This window comes from Dipodomys spectabilis, unplaced genomic scaffold (assembly GCF_019054845.1).
Source record: "Dipodomys spectabilis isolate Male_0828 unplaced genomic scaffold, ASM1905484v1 ptg000466l, whole genome shotgun sequence".
Classification (NCBI taxonomy): domain Eukaryota; kingdom Metazoa; phylum Chordata; class Mammalia; order Rodentia; family Heteromyidae; genus Dipodomys; species Dipodomys spectabilis.
In genome coordinates, this window is record NW_024871143.1 from 188,087 (window position 1) to 195,988 (window position 7,902).

The following is a 7,902-nucleotide window of genomic DNA, read 5'->3' on the forward strand; positions in this document are numbered from 1 at the left end:
AATAACCTGCACATGAAGACACCACTGGCCATCATTTTGAGTCTGTACCTTTGAATACTGAGGAAAATCTTTCCTCTGCTCTCCATCAATTCCCTACTCTCCAGCTAGAATAATTTAGAATAGTAAAAATGGAAACAGAGAAAATAAATCATGGTGAAAAAAACAGATGCAGAAAATTCTCTGGATTTTTCTGACCAGTTCAACCAACGTGAACTATTGGGGAAATACATGGACACCTCATTCCCACTGGTACTCAAAGTCTCTGATTAGGCAATTCTGATGAAGACAAGGAACAAGATGAAAAAGTGAGGAACTTTATCATTTGCAAGAAAAAATGGAGAAGTATCCAAGCAAATTTCTTCTTTGGGCTGCCGAAAATAATCGGCTTACTACAGTGTGGAGATTACTTTCCAAAAAGGCCACTCATGTGAATCCGAAGGATGACGATGAGTATACCCCTCTTTATCGGGAAGCCTACAGTGGACATGTAGACATTGTCCATGAGTAGGTGTCTCAAGGCAGATATTCATGCAATAACTGTGAATGGCAGGACACCCCTGCATAGTACTTATATGTGGAATAATACCAGAGTGGCTTCTTTTTTACTTCATCATGATGCAGATACCAATGCCGAAACTAAAGTTCTCTTGACCCCCTTGCATCTTGCTGCTGGGAATAGAAATACCAAAGATACGCTGGATCTCCTTCTGTTGATCCATTATATCAACCCAGGTCTGAAGAAAAATTTGGAAGAAACTGCATTTGATATTGACAAAAGGATAATTATGTATCACTACCTCTTTGAAGTTGTGGAAGGCTGTACAAATTGTTCTTCTAAGTCAAAAATGGTTTGGTTATGTTTCTTAAATTTCAAAAATGTCAGTCCATCTTTGTGTCCATACAAAATATTTTCACAATACAAACCAACAACAATATCTTACTTTAAAAATTCATGAATTCCATGGTATTCTTCCAAGTGAATTGCTTGACTTTGATGTCAGAATGTATTCAAGAGTTGTTTGTATATCTCTATAATGATTTCTGCAGAGTTTGTGACTTTCTAATCAGAGATAATTTAAACTTATCTGTTGAAATGAGTAATACAGAAATTAAAGATATTTCTGGTGCTGGTATGAAAAAATATATTTTAAAATATTCTGTATTCTGTTTGTATAATGTCCATAATCTATTTCATTCTCACCTCAATATAATACTTTGAATTCTACATTGTTTTATAATACATAGGTTCATTAATAAATGTTTCCTTTCAGATTGCATTCCATATAGAAACAGTTTAAGATTCCTTTTTCCCTAGGTCCTTATACTATTTTATTTCTCTGGGATAAAATGACAATGTTATTTAATTTCAAAAGTTTTGTAAAAGTTATGCAATGTAAAGGCCTTTCTAAGGTGTAGATTTAACACACTGATGTCAAACTAACTTTTAATTCAATTAATTACATGCATTGTTAGACTTGTATTTTTGTCATCAATTTTTTAATAACAGTTTTTCAATTCTTTTTCTTTTTGGGGGGGGTCCGCTCGTGGGGCCTGAACTCTGTGCTTGGGCACTGTCCCTCAGCTCTAAAGCTCAATGCTAGTGCTCTACCACTTGAGCCACAGCGTCACTTCCGGCTTTTTTCTTATGTGATGCTGAGGAATTGAACCCAGGGCCTCAGGCAAGCAAGCCAAGTGCTCTACCACTGACCCAACTTCCCAGCTCCAGTTTTTCATTTCTTACATCTGAAGAATAAAAAATATGGAATACTTCACAAATTTTCATAACATCTTTTTGCAAGTGCCATCTTAATCTCTTTATTGTTGTAATATGTGTAGACGTACTGCTGAAGAATATAGTATCCTGTAAATTTAAGTAATTAACGATGCAATCTTTATACAGGCATATACCCCTGTTTGCCTATTTCCAACAAGAATACCATATTGTTCCAAAAAATGCTATTGATCATATTTCTCTAAAATTCTGAGTATATTGGAAAAAACTTATATTGCTTGGTTGATTGCTCACATTTGTAATTTTTTTTGTCAATGACTATTTTAAGTGTTTTTCATTTTAGTTTTGATCATACTTTGAAGCATTTATAGCTAGGTCCACAGGTGGTGGCTTTATCAACTGAGTTAGCTTTGTGGACCTAATGGATTCAAAGTAAGCCTTGCTTAAGAGCTACTTCTAAATTTCTGCAGCTTAAAATTTCCCAAATGAGGTCTTACTGGCACATATGTCTCTCTGACCCTTTACCCTTCTTCCTTGTAGGAACAGACCAACCAGGATATATTACCTTGACAGCATAGATTATCTTACTGGAACAAAACTAATCTTAGTTACAAGGGATCATAGAGACATGAACAGTTCAAACAGAACAGTTCAGGCTAGAAGGTATTTTATCAAAATATAATTGCTTATTATACCTAACATTTCAAAAGTAGCTAAAGCCAAGAAGGTGCAAAAATTGTTCATATGCATGATTAGCTAATGTGCTGGCCTGTCGACCTTCCAACCAAGCAGGAACTTACACTATTGCCTTTCTATCACCAAATATTTCCATATCTCCAGGAGATGTCTATTTGTTTCTTCTGTACATTAGGTCATAAATTGGTAACGTTTTAATCACAATGCTTCCATTTGCCTCTAGGCTGTAAATCTACAAATGGTAAAGCTTTAGGTCTAACTCTACCAAACACTGAGATAGAGATAATGGAGTACTATTTTAAAACAGAGTATCCTTTGATACCGTAACCACAACAGAACAATGCAAAACATTTTCTTATATTAAATATAGTTATATATTTTATATTTATATGTGCTGATTTTATATTTCACACAGTGAATCTTACCAGAATTATTTGATAATTTGACAAATACATGGATATTTATTCCAATAAATAAATTGGAATATAAATAGTTAGGCTTAGAATATATATTAGAGCACAAAAATTATCAGTGCAATGTCTTTGGTATAAACTTGTGATACCTTCTAAGTGTACTTGGTCTTCTGAATTCCCCTAGTAAAAGAAAATGTTGTTTTCCTCTAATCTATAAGGGATTTTACTCTGTTGCTCTGTTTATTGTTTTAACTCGTTGGTCCCAAAATGTTTTTCTCCATATTTCTGAAGCATTCCTACTGATCATACCCAAATTTTGCTGATATAACGTCTAATAGGTATTATTCTTCTGCAAGACACACGGGTCCTAGGATCCCAGGTCCCAGTTATCTACATTATCAGATAACGAGGGCAAGACTTCTCACCTAAGCTCATGCAACATGTCAACAGAAAGTAATTGAAGACCCATCTCAATTTCTCATTTCCTATAATATTTAAGGGCTCCACTTCTTTATGACAAATGAATTAGCAGTAAGCAATTGTGAACTGCAAGGCAACTTAAAATGAAAAATGAGATCACAAAATCTGAGAGAAAGTACAGTAATTCAAACTTTCAATTTACAGATGACCAGCCCATATGAGTGAAAAAGTTCACAAATGTCACAAAATTATTTTTAATGCCCCTCTACTAATGATTAATGAAAGATTTCAGTCTAGCATAAGTAGGCCAAAAAATAGTTGCTGGAACGATAGATCCATAATCAGTCTACCAAGGCTAGAAAAACTTGACTTAGAGGTCAAATATAATTCAGAAAAACATTAATTGAGACGATCCTTAGTTCTTCAAAATACTGGTACTTCAGTAAACTTGGTTCTGTTGTATCAAAATGTTGTCATTCTCAAACCAATGATAACCTACATTTAATCTCATGAAAATATATTTCTTTTCAAATAAACTTTTAATAATCACATTCGCCAAAATAACATTTGACTAGTAAATGATGCTTAGTGACATTGCAACTTTTTCAAGTCTAGGCTGCAAGTTACAATAGAGCTGATTTATTTACCCAGCACTAATGGCAAACCGGTTCAACCACTCACAAAAGTGTAGAAATAATACCACTCACCATTTGTGTTGTTCAGTAGGTGGCTTCCAGAAATGTGTTAAGTAGATCAGCCCCCCAAATGTCAAACCTAAACAATAACTAAAATATTTCATCACATAATAAGATATATTTTAAAAACTCACGAATAGTTGCCTTATCATATGTTGTTTTATGTTTTCTCAATCTGCCTAGCATAGTAAGAAATATGTCTTTAAGTCTTGAATATGGGTACTCATCAGAGATGTGACAAACATGAAATCTGTCATCTATTTCTATCATATTCCTATATAGTAGTAAATTTTAATTTTCTTCTTTTTCCCAAACTTATAGGTAGTAGAAAATATTATCCCATGTAAAATAAAATAATCACAAACCATTGTACAAAGCCATTTATAAAAACTGGTAGTTAGGAATACATTCTAAGACATTTTTAAACTTTCTTGTTGGCTAAGATGAATCTTCCAAATGGATGAGAATAAAATCATGTCTAGGTGCTTCACATCTCCAGTCTTCCAAATTGTTATGGCAGATGAATAATTTATGGAAATATAAGCTGACATCTATTAAAGTATATGCAGAATTGAAACTCAATGGTATGTATATAAACCTTTCAAACTATTACCAGATAGTTTAACAGAATGATTATCAGGAAACTGAAACAAGAAATGAATAATAGAAAAGATACAGAAGTAATGAAAAATGAAACAAGGGGCAAGTACAGCTAGAATACTCAATGTACACATATGATAAAGTAAGTGGTAAATCAAATAAATCGTGGAGAAGGGATTGGTTGAGAATGATAGAAGTGACTCTGATTCAGGAGCATTGGACAATTATATGGACATATTTAATTGTAACACACTTGCATGACCTTTTGAAATTCAGTGAAAAAAACACAACAAAAACACAAAAATCACAACGAAAAGGAAATCTCTAGAGAGTATGTATATGACCTCTCAAAATTTTAAATAGTTGGTGAAGGGCAGTCTTTTGGAAAAGCAACCAAAGGTGTTCAAATTGGGCAGTTTGGGTTAGGGGAGAATTTTGAACAAATTTAAATACATTGCCTAAGGTTATAAATCACCTACATCTAATGCAAATATTTTCTTCTGCGAGTTTTATTTGTCTGAACTGGATACTCCAGTCCTGAGACACAGTTTATAGCTTGTGAGAATAGAATGGAAGAAACAAGATCAAGAACCCATTACTACACTGGAGAGAAAAGAGTCCTCTAGGTTTTCTCTCATCTCTCTTCACTACTCTTTTTTCATACTTTTAAGTCAAGTGATTTTGAACTGTATCTTTCCTTCTTTGTTCTGGCAAAGTAATTGGTCAAACTAATTCTCTAAATATTATTGGCCATTTTATGTCTATCATGCTGTTTACTTGTCCAAGTGAGTCCATTAAACTTCCTCCTTGCATTTGGTTGCCACAAAATCCCAACATCTATGTTAATGAGGACAAAGTATAATGTAAAACTTTGTCTCCAAAAACCAGTCCAAGAAGCTGTGATCACAAATATTTAGCTATACTTTTTTCTTTTACCTTGAAAGTCTTCTTATGTCTAAAATGCCCACAAAAATAAGTACTCCTCAACTTTTTGGTTCAATCACTTCTAAACTCAAAGTTATAATTTGCTAACAAGATGCTTAGAGGAAACTGAAAATACTCCACTTTTATCTTCTCTTAAGACTCTCCTTAGATACCAAATCTCGAACAGTGAAGTTGTTATTTACAAAATTATTTCAATAGATTATTTTTCTCTTGGTCTTGCATTTGCTCAACAATATGTATGGAGAAGAATAGTGTTAAATCACCCATACCTTGGATGACAGTGTCTGTTAAAATGGATAATACTTCTATGTCCAACTTCTATGTCCTCCTCTTAGCTCTTGCCTGATTTCCACTTAATCACATCTTTTTGGCTTCAAGTCTAGTGAAGCTGACGGACTATAAGGCCTCCCCCACTGCTCTATCTTCATGGTTTCTCTTTTATTTGGATGTGGAATTTATTTTCATGTCTTCATTCAATCTGTCCTGCATTGTAGTGAGCCAAATAGGCTCTGAAAAATCACTTTAGGTAGCAAAAATATTAACACATGTATATAAAAATGTTTTGGCCTCCCTCCACTGCTCAAGCCAATATGCTTAGCTAGGGCTTCAAAGAACGCATTTTCTTACCTTTTCAATTTGCTCAATTTTTTTCTGATCCACAAACTTTTTGGCTTATGTAATAAGAGAAGTCTTCACTATCTCATGTTAAAAAGGTTATTATATTTTGTGAGCTACTTAGAAATGTGAAATCATTGGTTTGAATTATCCAATCAGATTTTTTTCTGTGTTTCAGTGCTTCACGTGCAAAAATATTGTGGAAAATATTACAATCAGAAAAGTGTAAACCCAATACCTTCTTTCATTGTGGAGGGCGCTTTCTCCCTAAATATTTTTATCAAATTATCTTTTTCAGGAAATTACTGTTTGGTAATTAAAGGTCAATTCAAAAATTTTGATATCTTTTTTTAAGAATTTGGAATTTAACTTCCACTACAACCTTGTTTAACACAGTGAGAGTATATTTCCTGGGTAAGGACAATTCTCAAGGGACCCTACATGATTTATAGCAAGGTTTCTGAGATTTGTTTGTTTAGTATGAAAATGAGGCACCTTCACCCACATTGCTCTCTATCAACTAAGTCTCCATGTATTTGTTTGCATGAAAGCCTATTTTCCCAGGCAATTTTAAATTTTCTTAATAGGCTAAGTTGTTAAAAAAAAGTTTGTACAATTAAAATTTACCTGTCATAATTTTAAAACTTTTTAAAATTCCCTTATCAGAATTGCGAATTCACCAATCCTAATTCTACCTTTATCATCAAAAACAGTTCACATGTTTTTTTCATGATATAGTGTCCATGAAACTACTATTTTCCAGTTGCTTTGCTATGCATATATATGACCATCTATGGTGATGCTGAGCAAAATGAACTTCAAGATATGGAAACAGGTTTTTATTTGCGGTTGTTGTTTTTAATGTACTATGTGATTTCTATTTTCTGTGTGTTTTTTCTTATGGTTTATCCCCTGCTGCATTTGATTTGGGTACCCTGTGTATTGTGTATATATTTACCTTAATTCGGGAAGAGAAGAGGAACAACAAAATGGCAAGACAAACGACCAAGGATAACCAATGTAATAGCAATACTCATAAGAAAATATGCTGGAAATGTACATCAAAACTTGTCACAAGTAAGGGGTGAAGGAAAACAGAAAAATGAGAGTGGGAGTAACAAGTTTGAAAAGTTATGTATTCACTACCTTACAATTACTGTACCCCCACTGTACATCACATTGAAAATAAAATTAAATTAAAAAATAAGCTGCATGAAATAAAATTTCACTGTATTGGTATAATAAATATTATTCTTTATGTAGTAACTTTTAAAAAATAAATTCTATTTGACATCTAATTTGAATTAATTACCCATTTTTAATAGAGGACAATCAACTTGAATGCTATCTAACTAGACAATATTTTCACATTATACTTGCCAATAATTTGAAAAAAGAATAAATTTAGTACTTTCTCATATTAAAACTGAAAACAGTTTTAATTCTATGGAAACCCACAACTTTTAAAAGTAAATAAGTTGTTAAGAGGACAATATATGTATTTGTTCTTCAAAATTCCTATGGCTGTTAACTATTCATTTTCAAATTCTGATCATTCCATACCTGAGAGATTCAAAACAGTACCTGTTTGCATGTTATAGATGCAGTTTCCAAAGGGGTGTTACAGATTGAGTAGTCAACAGAATAATAGCCACATTCTGGTAGAGAATAAAACTATGAAGCATCGGTAATAATTAATTCTTCAAGAGTAAGCAATTGTTTATCAGAGTAAGCTATTATTTCTAAGACCATCAATCAAGATTTATGCCATAAAGTCATCATAGTC

At 32.9% G+C, this 7,902-nt stretch overlaps 1 non-coding gene across 1 annotated transcript; it reads right to left on the minus strand.

Moving 5' to 3' along the window:
* Positions 1 to 1,753: 1,753 nt before the first annotated feature.
* Positions 1,754 to 1,855, minus strand: LOC122098238. The gene has a single exon (XR_006145695.1). It is a non-coding gene; the product is annotated as a U6 spliceosomal RNA (small nuclear RNA).
* Between the last annotated feature and the right edge of the window lie 6,047 nt (positions 1,856 to 7,902).